Here is a 17,667-nt window from a genome sequence, read left to right on the forward strand (position 1 = left end):
CAAGTTTCCCAAGCAGGGGTGTGAATTAATCAAAGATAACTTTGATGGCAATGAGAAGGATGAAATTGAAGGGAGGGGGAGAGAAGACTGTCCCCTACAGAGGACAAGAGCTCAGCTCCAGCAGTGTCAGTAGAGAAGAAGATAAAATTAGAGACTATCAAGAAAGAATATTTCTCAGCATAGTCAAATACTGTAGAAAAGTTAAAGAAAATATAACATTTTTTGAATATAGCTCTTTGACCTTGTGGTTGGTGTTAAGAAACCTTAAAGGACAAAAACAAAAAAGGACCCTTTTCTCAGAAAACTTTCACTCTAATTGAAGAACCCAAAATGTCATTGAAAAGTTAAAGTATCTAGATAGAACACAATTTGGTGTCTGTGAAATATCTGCTAAATGGCGACGAAGATATTCTTCCATTTTTTTTTTCCTTCCCACCTCTTCACACGTCCTTTCTTTCTACAGACCTGCTTTTTCCCAGATGACAAAAGGCTGCCACAAAAATCAATATTTGAGTTTATAAGCCCCCTTAACTTAAAGATATTTTTCTTTCTTTGGGTTAGTTTGGACCTCACTTACCATGTTAAGGGTTGGGTTTTATTGTAGTCTATTTTAAAGGTCATTCCACTGGGAAAAAAAGAAGATGGACTGGAGGCAGAAAAGAAAGTTAAGAGATTGCTGTATCCTTTTTCTGGTTATTTTTAGATGATATTCTATCTTCCAGGTGCCAGAAGATGAAGGTAAAATCTAACTCCACTGGAACAAAAACACAAATTTGCAACTACAAACCAAATCTTTTCCCAAAATCTCTAGGCTTAGGACTATGTGGTCAACTGAATTCTTGGAAGACATAGTTCCTCAAAGGTGATCGCAGGCTGATCCAAAAGGAGCTAATAAAGCTGTTGCTTAAATTATTTGTAATTAAGCACAAAATACAAAGGTGCTCAAGGTATCATATTAAACTATGAGATTGAGACTTCAAAGCACACAGGAACAACCAAAAAAGAAATAAATCTGTTTTTCTATTATAAAGCAACTCTCAAATATCATAAAATCCTCTCATAGTCTGTTTTCCACCGTGAGCCCCATTTCACTAAAATACCGCCCCCACCACCTCCAGCCACCTTTGTGGAAATGTTTTATATGTCAACAAAGGTGCAAACAGTAACCAGAGTAGACAAAGGGAAATTTAGTTCAGACTTACAGGTTTATATATAGAGTGGCCAGACATTCTCTTTCTTATTCTGCCCTTTGCACTTGCATTCTCTAGATCATGTGTCTAAATGCTATGCTGCAGGCTCAAATGCCTCTGAATACAATATATTACCTCCTGTTGAAACCACATTGTTCTCCCCTGGTTTTCTGGTAATTCCCACCCTCTATTACTACAGTAGTGTGGTGGGTTTTGCTTTCATTCCTCAGCTACATACACTAAATTCCATCCAGAGCCCTTATTCACCAGGCTCTTTTGGCATCTTGCCACGTGCGTCTGCATTCCTGTAAGGGTAACATCTTCATCCCTTTCCATTTCCCCTCTTTTCTATTTCCCATGGTTTTCTCTGTTTCTGTTCTTTGGCCAACCCTCCCTGCAGCTACATGTGTTTTCAAATCCTCCCTGTATTTTTAAATTACCCTGGTATTCTTAGCCTTTGGGCTTTCAGGACTTATTCAAACTCTCTCATCTTTCCTCTGCCGCCTTTCCAATTATTTCTGGGTCTCATTTTGCATGGTCTACCCATAGCTTCTTTTTAAGTAAAATTTACTTTCTAAACAGAGAGAGGCTATACCAGGATAGATGCTTTCTGAAACCTCTTCTTGAAGCACAGATTCAAAGTCTTCAAGATGAGTACTCCACCCATCCTTGTACTTCCAGTCTAGAGTTCTAGGAGCTCCCCTTGTCCTTCATGATAAAGACCACATGCCTCTATTACAAAATGTTCCCAGAATTGGGAAACTTATGCTAAGAGTAAGACTGTACCAATGGCAAGTTACTAGCATCTCTTCCTTGGCATCCTATGCTGCTTGCCTTCTCCATAATCTCATCCTCCTTCCCAAAAGAACTTTCTGAACCTTGCACCAGGCGCATATATACACCACACAGCCTCTCTGAAGAGCCTATTAATGAAAATTAACCAGCAATTATCCTACAATCCACAGGGCCCTTGCTGTTTTCTGATTGGTCCTGATGATCACTAGTCAGATATGTGAGTTCAGTTATTTAGGATTCATCTTCCTTCTCTCCTTTGTGAGCTAATGTGTCTTGATGAAAGCCCTCATTCAGTAGGGACAGTCTTGGCCTCTCTGTGAGCACAGTATAAAATGATATTGAGCTCCCATTTAGTTTTAGCTCAAAATCAGTTTTCTATGCCATGAAAAAAAATCGGACTCATGGATCATTCTGCTTTGCTTATAATAACAATGTTGTGGCCATATTCTAAGATATTTCTATCACAAAAAAAAGGACTATAGCATAAGTACATTCATAAGATGCCATTTTGAACCCATGCATTAAGTTGTCTTACTCTCTACATTCCCACTGCAATGGACAAAGAAAATTAAAATGAGTGTGAGGACATTTAGTGAATTCTGGAAAACAGGGGAAGTTGTGACTAATACTTGTCAAAAATTGTTGTGACTTCTTTTACTAGGAAAATATAAAATAACTAACTTGACTCAAGAGGAAGTAAGAAATATAAATAAGATCAAAAATACTAAAGATACCATCAAAGAATTGTCAAATTATAAAGGACTTTTAGCCTGGGAGGTTTTATAAACCTCCAAGGAGCAAGAAATTCTAATTCTATTTAATCTGTTAAAGAGACTAGAAAAAAAATCAAAATTTTCCAATTCAGTTTTAAAAACCATCTAGCATAACCTGGTACCAGAAACCTGGCAAATATTGCACAGAAATCTACAGACTAACAGCACTTAGTAATGTTCATGCAAATATATTGAGAAATATTAGCAAATCACATCAGTATTGTATTTTAAAAACAATAAGCCATTAAAGATGACTCCAGATTCTTTACTCTTCCTCTCATTTGGAGATGGAGACTAATTCCTTTCCATCTGAATCTGAATGAAACTTACCAACATGCTTGACAAAAAATCCAGCAGAAGTGACACTCTGAAACTTCTGTGGTTAGGTCATCAAGAATTTGTCAGTTTCTATGTCAGAAATCATTTGCTTTTGCAAGCTAGATAAGATTTAAGAAGTGTGACAACTCAAAAGTCACTGTGTCTTGAGAAGTTCTAGTGAGAAGGAAAGTTACTATATAATAACAGCCCACGTGGAACAAGAGAAAGAGGCCAAGGGGAACCCAAAAAGCTAACGCGTAAATGAAAAATCTATCTAGGAAGTGAATCCTTTGGCTCCAACTGTCCCAGCTGATTCCATGAGGATCAGAGATGGACCATTCAACCGAGCCCTTCCTCATTTCCTGATCCGTAAGACTGTGAGCAAAGTGAAGTTTTTGAGGCAGATTGTTTTGAAGCAATAAGACACCCAGGACAATAACCAAATAAGAGATCATTCCAGGAATATAAGGTTTTTCAACATGAGTAAATCATTCATATCAATAGATCAAAGAAGGAAGTTCCCACTGTGGCTCAGCAGTAACCACCCCATGAGGAGGTAGGTTCAATCCCTGTCCTCACTCAGTGGATTATGGATCCAGCATTGCCGTGAGCTGTGGTGTAGGTTGCAGACTCGGCTCAGATCTGGCATTGCTATGGCTGTGGTGTAGGGCAGCAGCTACAGCTCTGATTCAACCCCTCACCTGGGAACTTCCATATGCCATGGGTGTAGCCCTAAAAAGACAAAATAAATAAGTCAAAGAAGAAAAATTATAAGATCATGTAAAATGTGCTAAAATGATATCTGAAAAAATCAAAATATACTCTTAATTTTTTAAAAGAAGTCAGTAGAACATGAATATGTTAAGAATTGCTTAATGTAAGAGCTCCCTTGGTGGTGCAGCAGGTTAAGGATCCAGCATCGTCACTGCTGTGACTTGGGCTGCTGCTGTGGCACAGGTTCAATCCCTGGCCCAGGAACTTCCATATGCCATGGGCATAGCCCGAAAACAAAAAAGATTTCTTAGGCAGCTTAAAAAAGAGAAGTTCTCAATCTAATTACTAAATTTATATCTAAAGATATAAGAGTAAAACCATTCCATTAGAATGAGAAACAAGACAGGCATACACCTGTTATTTAACATCATTCTAGAAGTGCTTGGCAATTAAAATGGATACAAAAACAACATGGAAGTATAACTATTGAAAAAGAGGAGGTGAAAACATAATAATTTTTGGTGATTTGATTATCCCACTGAAAGACCTGGGAAAACAACTAGAAAACATCTAAAACTACTCCGTTTGGTAAAATAATGGAAGAAAACCACTCACAATAGGAGTAAAAGGTAATCGTAATGCTGAGGACTTAGGAATCAAGCAATATCAGGAGCCATATGAAGAAAACTATAAAACTTTTACTGAAAGAAAAGTTTACTAAAAGAAAACTTGGATAAATTTAAAGATATGCTGTGTTTCCAGATAAAATTACCCAACATTGTAGAGATTTCCACCAAATTTATCTGTAACTCAATGTAATTGCATTTAAAATCTGATAGGACATTTTTAAGTTGATAAAAGTATCATAAACCTAAAAGATAAACATGTAAGAAAACTCAGAATACATTTAGCAATATGGAACAGGTTGATTACAGTAAATCATGCAAGGCAGCACTTTGCACTTTGAAATGTTTGTATGTCTACAAGGTTATTGACACAGAAAGATGATCAGAAAATATTATGTTGAAAAAAATGGCAATATATTTAGTTTGAGCCCATTTGGATAAACTAAAGAAATAAGTAGAAAAATGAAGTATTTGTATGGCAAAATATCAATAGTTATTACTATCTCTAAGATATTATAGGTTTTTTTAATTTTTAAAAATTTTGTTTATATGACTTTTCTGATTTTTCTCCAATGAACATATTTTTGTGGCTTAAACCAAAAAATGTAGGCATGTTTCTTAAATATACCCACTGTCAACACTACATTCTTGAGTTTATCTAAGCCTTTGCTTGACTCTCATTGTATTCTGACCTAACTGCTTCTTGGAATAATGAATCATGATTTTACTATAAATGCGTAAAGCTGCACTTTCTTTTGTCTTCAAACTACCTTCAGTATATGTTCCTTACTCTTATTTTTCCGAGTTGTTACTCACCTGATTCATTCCCTTCGTGACACTGTAAATTTTTTATCACATCCCACTCCACCTTCATCTTTCCAGATTGAGAGCATTAAGTAGTCAGCCCATCCTCATAAAGAAGCACTCATTTGCTCCATCTCTGTTTTTACAGCATCATTAAAATGACCACATGGCCAGAACTGAGCAGTATATTCCCAATTTATTTTTCCCTTACTTCCACTGTATAAGAATTATTCCCCCAAATGTAAAATATCATCTTCAATGTAATTTATAAGAATATTTATTGAGCCAAATATGTGTATGGATTACTTCTGCACTAGCCACTGGGAAAACAAAATCTCTCCTTAGGTCAATTTCAGTGACAGCATTTATAATACTATAGCTTCTTACCCCCCAAATAGACATAGATTTGTCTAGACTGCACAGATGGATCTATATCCAAATTCACAAAGAAAGTCTTCTGTGAATCAATAAGTGCTATCCCAGTGTCATTTTTCTTGCTGTCAAAATGCCATGGTAAAGGAAAAAAGGTCCCAACTCAGCCTGTGTAAATTGTTAGTTTTTAGGCTCTTCTCAAATTACTCTGTGTTGCGTGGGGGCGGAGGGTACACTGCTCAGGCACATTGACACAGAATGTCTGAAATGCAGAGCCACCAGGAAGAGATGGAAAATCTCCTGCTTGGATGTGGATAAAAGAGCCTGCGAGCGCGGCGGAAAGAGGGCCAGACCAGGTGGTGGGCACAGACTGGAGGGCTGAGGAAAGGAGTTAAAGGACACAGCTTAGCTGCTAATCAAGCAGGCATATAAATGTAACAGCTCCTGTGTGGAGAGGAGTGCTAGCTGGTGGGACAGCTGTTAGCCACTTTGATTATCAGCAGGAGACCATTCGAACAGACCAGTGACAAGTTTGCAATTCCACATGCACCATTTAATGTCACAGGGGAGGAGGATCTTGATATCTCACTTTGCCGTCATTCCTTCTAACCCAAACTTCCATAGCCTCCCAATACAGTTCCATTCCTCTTCACTGAATCTTACACATGGGCATCAGAGTGATACGTTTAAACAAAGTTCCTAAGTTATCACCTTTATGGTTTATAAACCACTCCCCCCCCAAAAAAAAAAATATCTCCTGGTCCCTTCTGCAAGCCTTTTAGGATAGAGCAAAAATCCCATCACGGGACATATGAAGTCCTTCCAAACCAGGCTCAGCGTCCCGCACCGGAGACTCGCGTTTTCCCAACTCCTAAGTTTTCCCCTCCTAAGTTTTCCCCTCGCCCTTGCTCAGAGTCTTAGGCTTCCCACTTCTGCTTGTCCACCCACCCTTCTTTAAGATCCTCTCCTGGCAACCCCAACTGGGAACCAAATAATGAATTTTTTTTCACTTTTCCCTTTCTATTCTCAAAATTTCTTTGCGAATAAATCCCCCCATACAATAATAAAACAACAAGCACTTATGAAGCATTGAACCAAGAGAAAAGAGATTTATTATAACTCGAGAAACCCAGGGCAAGATATATAATCAGGCTTCCAGAGGAACTGGAAAGTGATCTGAAATTAAGGAAGATTGTACTCATCTTTCTCTCTCTCTCTCTCATTCGGCAATGCCTCTTCCTGGTTGCTGGCTACTACAATGGAGAGAGCTGTGAAGATTTTCTTTCCTGCACTCATCAATCACTCTATAAAACTGTATGATTCCATTTCTATTCCAGAATGTTGAGTGAATATTATTTCTGGGTGCTGATCATTATGTCCAAAGATAATTTTCAGAAAAAGAACAGAAGTAGATTATCTGTACTAGATAAGCATACCGTATTTCATCAAATCTAAGACTCTACTGATTGTGAGACACACTTCCATTTTTTCTGTTTTGTTTTATGGCTGTACCTGCAGCCTATGGAAGTTCCAGGGCCAGGAACTGAACCCGAGCTTCAGCTGTGGCAACGCCAGATCCTTAACCCACTACGCCAGGCCAGGGATCAAACCTGTGCCTCCACGGTGACCCAAGCCTCTGCAGTCAGATTCTTAACCCACTACACCACAGCAGGAACTCCCACAACTCCATTTTATGTATCATCCAGAAAGAAAAAAATCTTTGTTAAGAAGCTATCAACTGTAAGACATGCTAATTTTTAGAGATGCTAACACATAAAACAATGGTTCCTGATGAAATAGTATATGTAGACAATAAAGTATAAACTCCTCTTGTGTAGCACCTAAGATCTCAAAAATGGAGGTTGTTTACAGCATCTTCTAGGGAGTCAGCCAAAAATTACCAGCTAACTACTACTTAGACCCCAAATGGAGGAGCCAGCAGCTGGGGATCATACCACCAACTGTCAGAAGCTCATCTCAAAGATGTCATCAGTGAAAGTAAGTCAGTAATTAAAGGCCTGTTGGGTCAGGTCATGTACCCAGATAAGACCTGCAAAGAGCTTGTCACAGGTTTCTAACCTTGGAGCAGAAGAAATACTGCTCCAGTGTCTTCTTGATCTCTGAAGCAACGCCACTCAGGAGTCCAGATGTTCAGGCAAAGGGTGACCCTACATTTCACCACCAAGGTAGACATTGCCCTCTATTTTCCTCCCCTGGGATGACCAACATGGTGGATCAGAACAATGATGACTATTGCCCATCCCAGCCTCTGCTGGCTGCTTCCAACACAGCCCAAAAATAGGATGTCAAAGCCAGCTGTCTAACTGAGGACCAGGAGGACAGCTACAGAACTCTTCACTGAGCCCAACTGCCTCCTTAAAATGGTTTTATTCGCTCTCAATATTGCTTCAAGGATCCATCCATGTTGCTGCATGTAGCTGTGGTTCATTCTTATTCCCTCCTGCATACTATTCTGCCACATGAATGCACCACAATACATTCACCTATTGTCCCATAAATGGCCATTTGATTTATTTCCTTTTTTTTTTTTTTTTGTTATGAAGGAAAGTTCTATAAGCCATTATACCTGTCTGCTGGAGTACACGTGCAAATATTTCTCTAGAATATATATGTAGATGTGGAATTGCAGGGGTAAACTACATTCATATTCAGCCTCACACGATAACACCAGGATGTTCCAATTTCTATTCCCATAGGCGATATATGAGTTCCCATTACTTCAGACTTTACCAGCAACTTGAAATTGTCAGACTTCTTAATTTTTCCCCATCTAGTATAATGAAGGAAATAACATACAGTTTATCATCACTTTATAAAGCTTAAAAATAAACAATACTGAATAATAAATTGTATAGTTATATATATGTATATATATTTATGGTACATATATATTACTTATATATTTATAGATGCACTTTATATGTAAATATATATTGTGTTAGGCACAAAATCAGGATTTTAATTACATATAAAAAGAGCCAAGAGAACTGGAATTATTATATTTATATAATATATACAATGTACATATACTAAACATACAGTATATGTATTTTTACTATTCAAATAACACAGAGTAAAATAGTATTTTTGCTTTATCCTCTGTTCCCACAGCACCGAAACAATGGCTGCAAATACCTTTGAAATTATATTTTGTTTGTTCATTTTTTAGGGCCACATTCATGATATATGGAGGTTCCATATGGTTGTATCAGAGCCTTAGCTACTGCCCTACACCATAGCAATGCCAGATCTAAGCTGCATCTGTGACCTACACTGCAGCTTATGTTAACACCAGATCCTTAATACACTAAGTGAGGCCAGGGGTAAAACCTGTGTCTTCATGGATACTAGTTGGGTTCCTAACCCTCTGAACCACCATAACAGAAACTCCTGAAATTATATTCTTATATCTGCATCAGAAGGAAAAAAAAGTTCTTCCCTTCTAGCTCCAGATAGACAGAATCTCAGAGGAGGACTCTAATTGGTCAGGTTAGATCATGTGTTCACCCCTGAGCCAATCACTGTGTGGCCAGTAGTGTGACAGTGATTGGTCTATCTGTGTCCACCTGTGTGGCCTTAGGGATAGAATCTGTTGCCATGAAGTGTGGAGTGACGTGGAGCGGTATGAAATGGCAAAGCATGATGTAAACCTAATGTATTAATATCAACTTCTAAAGACTACATAAATAATAGGGATTCAAACCCATATCTGCATGACTCTGGGGCCTGGACCTTAACCATTTCAATTCTAGCTTTTGCTGGATTAAAGTGTTGTGCGTTCTTCTCTAGTATCATGCCAGGATTTTCTTATGGGCTGAGACCCTGTGTGATTTATCTTTGTCCCTCCAGCTCCTAGAAACACTACCTGGTACTTTTTAGATGTTCTATGGAATTCATTAAACCTCCAAACTACAGATTGCTTATTTGAACATATTCTTATATCAACCTGGATGTGACCATTTCTGAGACCAGCTGTGTGGATCTTGTGCTCAGAAGAGAACAGATGGGGATTTGAAGAGTGGGTGGAGGTGGAACATTTTAATTTCAAGAACACTTTAGCACCACAAAAATCAAAAGGGAAATAGAAATACTAGAAATGTTATACTCAAAGCAAAGTTGCCTGATGATCAAAAGTGAGCATAATAAGAGTAGCAAGGAGTAGCTAGTGTGTATTTTTCTTACTGAGAAAATGATGACTGTCTAGATTTGTTATTCCCATTACATCTTTTTGATAAACTCTGGGAAGAGAGGTGGGTTTGGGAGGGGCCAACAGAGACCTTTCCTATGACTGTACTATTATAACCAATATAACAAAAATGTGTTCATGAGATTACTTGCAAGTTTAAAAATAAATAATCACTGTCCAAATGCATGGTTTAAGTCTCTTGGCAATAATTACCCGTTTTCTGTCTCTTTCCACTTTTTCCAACTATGATGTGAAGGTATTGTTTGAGGAATGATATTTATCTTCTTTTCATTTGGGTCATTTTGGTTTTCACCTTTTTTTCTTCCATATAAATATGTCTTTTCCTGGTACTTGTCTTTTATGTTCCTTTGTGAAGTCTAAAATAAACAAAAAATCATTTCTTGGTTAAGTATAATCTTCTTATTTCTCACTGTTCATTTTGTCTCACTTCGGAATGTTTCTAGTCTCCTCTGAACTTTGGATCTACATATTTAAACTTTTATTTTCATTTCAGTCTTTCAATCCTTTTGTTCTCCTTTCTTTGTTTCACACACAAAAAAAGTAGATTTCATTTTAAATGACTAACCATTGTATTGCTTCCCTGGCTTTCATAGCCATTAAGTTGAATATAGTCTATTAATTTAGAGTTGTGTTATGCTGTCTTGGATTAGGCTGCTTCTAATTTTGCTGAGAGATCTCTATGAGGCTGCAATTAATTTATTTTTAAAACTTTTCTTTCTTTCCCTCTGTCCTCTTTTCTGTATTATCCAATCAGATACCCACCAGAGCATTATACCCTGATCCAAATTGCGCCCCATTCCAAGTTTCAACTTTTTCTTTTTTCCTTTGCTATTAAACTCATTTTGTTTCTAATTACAATCCAGCTATCCACAGGCTTGCTTCACCAGAGGCTATAATACTGGTGTTTATTCAGGTGATTTTAAAGTGAGTATTATCCTGCAGTTACTAGGAAAAAGGAGAGGGGTGGGGAAGAGAGAAATTGAAAATAATAATTGTTTCAGTCTTGAAACTAAATATTCCCTATTGGCTGTGTACACTGCTGGGATTTTTCTGGGCCCTTATTTACTCTTTCCATGGCTTTGCCTGTATTGACTTGTGCAGAGAGCAGACTCAGAACAGGAGTAGAAGAACTAAGGATCCTGACTCAAGGCTCCTGGCCCCTTGCCCTGATCCCTTTCCCTTACCTCTTACTTAGAAAACAACAAATCCAAATCTATCCTTGTCCTTTGAGCAAAAGAAAGAATTTCCCTTTTGCTCTCTTCTTCTCCAGTCCAGCTGATGTCATCAAAAAGGAGTATGGTCTAGCTGCGCTCTGGAAATTTTTCCCAGGTGGCATTAGAACTATGCTACAGGTGCAAGCAGGTGCATTAGAGCCATGCTACAGGTGGTATTAGAGCCAGATTCACCTCATGGAAAGTTGTTGAGACAATATGTTTGGTGGAATTCATTAACTCTCCAAACTACAGTTTGCTTAGTTGAACATATTCTTGTATTAACATGGATGTTAATATAAGGTGGATGGATGAGACCAGCTGTGTGGGTCTGGTGCTCACAAGAGAACAGATGAGGAAGAAAGCACATCCTGTGGAATTTTAGGGGGCTAGGTGCTGGAGCACAGTCACAAACACACACACATACACACACTCCTCTGCCGCCATGGTCCTTTTCTGGGCTGCACACCAGGTATGAGATTCGCATGACTACAACCATGGGCAAAATGACTCTACCTGCCAAAATGAGATCTGTGGCTTCAGTTCTAGAGAACTGAAGCATTACACTGCTAATTACAATGCAGTACAATGCAATCTTGGCTTCAGGTATCAGACTAATAGCAAATTTGAGATTAAAATCGCCAACAAGCTGTTTTCCCACACACATTGTAGATAGTTATGAAGGCCTGTGGGAAAACAAAAAAACTTGACATCACAGAGAAGGTGGGTCCAGACTCATGACCTCTGGCTCAGTGGCCCTGGTACACAAGCAGAGTCCATGTGCCTATGTCATTGGCCATCAGACTTCAGCAGAGGTTGAAATTGGTTGTTGCACCCAAAGTCTGTCCCCTAGTCACAAGAGTTTCCACAGTTACCCCCACCATGATTCACTGACCCAAGTCTGGAAATCCTAGAGGCAGGACAGAGCCTCACAGGAAAGCCTGAACATGTCCCTAAGTCTTTTCCAGGCCAAAGCTAGTGCTTCCTATTGGTTAGAGAAGACACCAATGAGCCCAAAGCTTGGCCATTATATGAGCCAGTTTCTCACAGGGGAATATTCTACTCCGTGGACAGAAACTAAACCTGTAAGCCTAGCCAGACATTTTGCAACTATGAACCTAATGAAGTTAGTTAATTTTCTATTCAATTTTCTACTGTGTTAAAAGGGAAACTGTCACTTTAAATTCTGTGTCAGAACATGTCTCTAAAGAAGTCAGTTGCTGGAGCAAAGTAGCCAGGGGCTATCAAGGAAGAACAAGACAGAAAAAGAGTTCTTCTGTAAAAGCAAAAAAGTTAAAACTAACACAATCCGAAAAATCTCCTGTGATTAGAGCAAGCCAGACACAGGTGTATTCAAGTCTCTCTCTTCTAGAGACACAAAGGAAAATTGATGGGCTTCGTGGGAGCTTCTAAATTCAGGGATGAAAAACAGAATTAAAGAAATATCAAAAGCAATTGCTAGAGGTGACACTAAAGATGGCAGAGAAGCTAAATCTCATCTCTTCTCACCAAAAAACATTTCCTTTGAAACAAGCTCAGAATATCCTTATACTAACAAAGGGAGTGGGATACATGAGAGAAACTACCAGTGAGTTTAGACCAAGATAAGGTAGGGCTATTTAAGAAGAGAAAATTACCTCATTGACTGCAATGGGAGTGTAAATTAGTATATTTCTGGAAAGCAGTTAAGCAACATACTTATCAAAATCCTTCAAAATAAGTATTACCTTTGATTTAGTAACCTCAATTCCAGGCATCTAAACTAAGAAAATAATTTAAAAGGTGGAGAAATATAATGATGAATATTTAAACATCTAAATATATAATAGAACAATTCATACTATAGAAAATTATGCAATTATCTAAACTGCACCTTTAAGATTAGTCAGTGAGGAAGTTCCCTGATGGCTTAGCAGTTACGGATTTAGCATTGCCACCGCTGTGGTTCGAGTTTAATTCCTGGCCCACGAATTTCCAGGTGCTGTGGGTATGGCAACAAAAAAACAGATTAATCAATAACATGAGAACATGCCATGATATGTTAATTTTAAAATAGATAAAAATAACATAAATAGAATTTCCTTAGGTCTGTTTATATTTTTCGGAAGGAAATACAATATTACTAGTAGTTACTGCTCAGTTATAGAATTCATACTACAAAATTTTCCACACCCCCAAACCAGTATTTTTTTCTTTTTTATAGCTGCACCTGGGGCATATGTAAGTTCCCAGGGTAAGGGTCAAATTGGAGCTACAGCTAAGGCCTGCACCCCAGCCCCAGCAACACCAGATCAGAGCCACATCTGCAATCTACACAGCAGTTTACAGCAATGCCAGATCCTTAATCCACTGAGCAAGGTCAGGGACCGAACCTGCATCCTCACTGAGACAACATTTGGTCCTTAACCTGCTGAGCCACAACAGGAACTCCTAAACCAGTGTTACTTTTATGATCACCAATAAGTTAATTTTTAAAGAAAATTTTAAAGTCTATGCCATGGTGTTGAGGAGAGAAGGGACAGAATACAAAATCATATCAGAATAAAAAAAAGCCTGAAAGGAAAAATTTAAAAATATTATTTTGTTATTTTAGGATTATGGGTTGCTGTATAATTTTTTGCTTTCTATTTTTTGGTATTTTCCTATTTTTTCTTTAAAGAAAATGTATCTCTTTCATACTGGAAGTGATGGGTTTTTGGGTTTGTTTTTTTTTTTTTTCATTTTCTCCTTATAAATAATGAAACCACCTAAGAAATATATAAGGGATTTCTTTCTATTTGGTCTTTTATTGCAAGATGTAATGAGATTGTAAGGGACTTTTCACATTGCTCCTAAAACTGGCCACCAAACCCAAAGCAAGTGACAAAGAACCATAAAGATACCACAGGGAAGACCAAAAGCAAGGGGAGGGGCAGCCTCAGCTCCCCAGACCAAGCCCTCTCGCCTCTCTCCAGCTTATCCAGGCAGACAACTGTGGGATGCAGAAAACTCAAGGGAATCTTTGTAAACATGAGTCACCTGCCTTGTCTAATGGAAGAATACTACAGTCTGTGGTTGGGGAGGCCATGAAAATGCACCTCTCAGATTTCCTACTACAGAGACTGTAACCAACAGCCCCAGCTGCTGTGCACTGGAATCTACTATTGGGTTTGTCAACATCAGGTTTTCCATTGGCTGCTCCCAGACCAAAGACGGAGACAGTAGGGATACCAAGGCAGCCCCGTCCTGAGAGCTATGAAAGATCTTCCTTAGAACTGCACTCAAGTCTAAGACCTTCCTTCCTTTCTTCCCTTTCTCCTTTGCAGAGGTCAGACCAACATCAGCATCCTGAGGCTCTCCCAGCTTTCTCCAGCTTCTGACCCTTTCCTCTGACAAGCATTTACCCCAATAAATCCCTTACATATCTAATCCCATCTTGGCACCTGCTTCTCTGAGGCCCTGGATAACACAAGACACTCCTCCATCCATTCACCCACAAATAGCACCCAACAATAGAACCATACCAACCAGTGGGAGAGTAGACTATCCCATGGCTCCTCATTTTTTGCATTTCCCCCTCTCTTTGCAACTTCTCTTCTCCTAATGCTAATACATGTACTGAAGCACAGTCTGGTTGGTATGAGTTTCCCATGAGTCAAGTGAATACTGCAGCATAGGAATGGACTTAAAGGATGTTCTTGTACCTATCCAATAGATTTAAGCTACTCAGAGCTGATGTGTGATGAGGATTCAGAGTAAGAGCCCATGGGAAGCCTTTGGGAAGGCCCTTGGCAAGAAACTGGGAGCAACCTCTAGGATATCAGCAGTCCTTGGCCAAGAGCAGAGAACTGGAATCTCAGTCCTACAACCACACAGTTGTCCTTCCAGCAGCCTATATGGGCCTGAAAGTGGACTCTTCCAAGATAGTGCCCAGTTAGCTACGACTTGAGCACAAGACACTAACGAGAGAATGTAGTTGAGCCATGCCTGACTTCTGACCTACAGAAATTATGATATAATAAATGAGTGTTGTTTTAAGCCAATAAGTTTGTGATAATTTGTAACACAGCAATAGAAAACTGACACAGGGAAACTCAACAGCATATACTTGATAGCAATCACTGTAAAAAAGTAAACTGTTTTGTTTATGCCTCTACCAAGTTCAGAATGCTTAATAAATTAATTACTGGGAGTTCCGTCGTGGCTCAGTGGTAATGAACCCGACTGGTATCCATAAGGACGCAGGTTTGATCCCTGGCCTCATTCAGTGGGTTAAGGATCCAGCTTTGCCACGAGCTTTGGCAGAGGTCACAGACACAGCTTGGATCCCGCATTGCTATGGCTCTGGTGTAGGCTGGCAGCTGCAGCTCCAATTTGACCCATAGTCTGGGAACTCCCATATACCACAGGTGAGGCCCTAAAAAGACAGAAAATAATACTAAGTCAATTATTTAATTACCAAAGTTTTATTATCAAATTAGTCTTGTATTGCTAAGTGAATATGTTCAAATGTTTCATAAGCAAATTGTATCTATTGTCCAATGTGGTAGCTTAAAATTTTATAGTAATCTCTTACCTCAAATTATAACTATAATGAGTCTGATCATTCCCTATAATCTTTTTTAAACTACCGTATACATGTCTCATACCTAAATTAACAGCACAATTAAAATAATCAATAATCTCCATAGTTCCTAGGGAGGCAGAAAGCAAATATAAGGCACAGCCATCCTCGGTATCCACCAGAAATTGATTCCAAGAGCCCCTCCTTCAGATACCAAAACCTCTAGATGCTCAAGTCCCTTATATAAAATGGTGTAGTATTTGTGTATAACCTATGCGCAAACTCCCGTATGATTGAAATCATCTCTAGATTATTTATAATACGCAAAAGTGTAAATGCAAAGTAAATAGTGTTTTAGATACAATGTAAATGCTATGTAAACAGTTGCAAATACAATGTAAATGCTATGTAAATAGTTGCCTATGCAAGGCAAACTCAAGATTTGCCTTTTGAAACTTTTTAGACTTTTTTCCCTATATTTGACCTGCAGTTGGTTGAATTCATGGATGCAGATCCTGCAGACAGAGGGCCAACTTTAGCCTATTAAGTCTATTGCTGTCTCTTACTGAGTGAGCTGGCCACAGCCTCACCAAAAAAAAAAAAAAAAAAATGCAGCTGGTTTCTTCCACACACGAGGTGTCTACAGAGAGGCCACACAGATCCTGTGCATCTGTAAATAGCCCACTGTACAAGAGAGGGAGGAGAATTTATCTGACAGGACTTCTCTTTTCTTTTTTTGTTTTAGGTTTTTATTTTTTATATTATAGTTGATTTATATTGTTCTGTCAATTTCTGCTGTATACACACACACACACATATATATATATGCACATACATTTTTTTCTCACATTATCCTCCATCGTGTTCCACCACAAGTGACTAGATATAGTTCCCTGTGCTATACAGCAGGATCTCATTGCTTATCCATTCCAAATGCAATAGTTTGCATCTACTAACCCAAACTCCCAGTCCATTCCACTCCCTTCCCCTCCTCTGTGGCAACCACAATTCTATTCTCCAAGTCCATGAGTTTGTTTCTTTTCTGTAGAAAGGGGACCTTCCTACAATGTTGGTAGGAATGTAAATTTGTACAACCACCATGGAAAACAGCATGGAGGTACCTTAGAAAACTCGATATAAAACTACCATAGGACCCAGCAATCCCATTCACGGACATATATCCAGACAAAACTTTCATAGAAATAAGGTACATGCACCTGTATGTTCATTGCACCACTATTCACCATAGCCAAGACATGGAAACAACCTAAGTGTCCACTGACAGATGAATGGATAAAGGAGATATAATACATATACACAATGGAATACTACTCAGCCATAAAAAAAGAGCAAAATAATGCCATTTGCAGCAACATGGATGGAACTAGAGACTTTCATACTAAGTGAAGTATGGCACTGTCTCCACTTGTCAAAGGACCCCTTTACACTTTTGGATGTGTTAGTATTACCCAACCTCTCCAATTAGCTCATTGATAGTCAGATCCCATGCCACTTTACAACAATTTTTCTGAACTTAGACATGGTAGAAAGGCAGCAGATGGGGTTGCTACATTCCTGCCCAGTGAGCATAGTGAAGCCATGCACAAGCAGGGCCCTCACCCTGGGAAGGCTGGATCACCTGACAGGGAAATGTGGTGGCCAAGGACTCTCCACTGAGCAAGTAGCAAGAGCCCAGAAGTTGGAGCTAAGCACATCTGAAGATGTCCATTCACTTGGACCTCACAGCCCCAAATCTGATGTTTGCACCATACCAACATTCCTATTATTATTTTTTTCCACAGCCACACCTGTGGCATATGAAAGTCCCTGGCCCAGGGTCAAATCAGAGCTGCAACTGAAGCCTATGCTCAAGCCCTGGCAACACAGGACCTGAGTAGCATCTGTGACCTATGCTGCAGCTTGGGCAGTACCAGACCCTTAACCCATTGTGTGAGGCCAGGGATCAAACCCACATCCTCACAGAGATTATGTCAGGGTTTAACTCACTGATCCCCAGTGGGAACTCCCATTCCTATCATCTTGACAAACAAGTAACAGAAAGTTAACCCATTTCCCCTTTTGCTTCTAAGAAA

General features: G+C 39.0%; 1 long non-coding RNA gene across 2 annotated transcripts in view; it reads right to left on the bottom strand.

The window, feature by feature from the left end:
* The window catches only part of LOC102159645 (uncharacterized), a 594,616-nt gene that overhangs the window by 402,321 nt on the left and 174,628 nt on the right, over window positions 1–17,667 (bottom strand). The window contains exon 2 of one of the 2 annotated variants that reach the window (XR_014831495.1): window positions 10,013–10,176. The exons of the other annotated variant lie outside the window; for it this stretch is intronic. This is a non-coding gene — a long non-coding RNA (uncharacterized LOC102159645). The remainder of the gene's footprint in view (window positions 1–10,012; window positions 10,177–17,667) is intronic. 2 annotated transcript variants of the gene reach the window in all.

Source organism: Sus scrofa, chromosome 16, assembly GCF_054392235.1.
Source record: "Sus scrofa isolate SSC_HxYL_T2T_F1_AM1 chromosome 16, Sscrofa_HxYL_maternal_Yorkshire_Landrace_v2.0, whole genome shotgun sequence".
Lineage (NCBI taxonomy): Eukaryota > Metazoa > Chordata > Mammalia > Artiodactyla > Suidae > Sus > Sus scrofa.